The sequence below is a fragment of the Chaetura pelagica genome, unplaced genomic scaffold (assembly GCF_000747805.2).
Source record: "Chaetura pelagica isolate M959 unplaced genomic scaffold, ChaPel_1.0 scaffold69, whole genome shotgun sequence".
Lineage (NCBI taxonomy): Eukaryota > Metazoa > Chordata > Aves > Apodiformes > Apodidae > Chaetura > Chaetura pelagica.
In genome coordinates this window covers 6133213-6133568 of record NW_009970724.1, presented here as the reverse complement: position 1 = coordinate 6133568, position 356 = coordinate 6133213, and positions in this window count along the sequence as shown.

The window sequence follows — 356 nt, the reverse complement described above, 5'->3', positions numbered from 1 at the left end:
CTCTGCCCGCCGGCCCGGCCGCCAGCCCCGGCAACGCCTCGCCACCAGATGCCGGGCCGTGCTGGGGGCCTCTCCAGCTAGGAACGAGGTTAAGGTGATGAACGTTCGTATTTAGTATTTTTTTAATGCATAAAAGTAGTTCAGTTTGCTTCGCTGCAACGTGAACCACAGGAGCGCCCGGTGCTGGTCCTTGGCGGCACCTCCAGGCGGGCAGGAGGGATCCCCGCTGTCTGCCACGCACCTCCCTCCAGCCAGGGGATTCCCTCTCCGCTCTCCTCGGCTTTGCCTTGTCCCGATTGCGCCCGCTCTCCTCACACCAGCGCTCCCAGCGGGGCGGCCCCGGGCGGGGGCAGTGA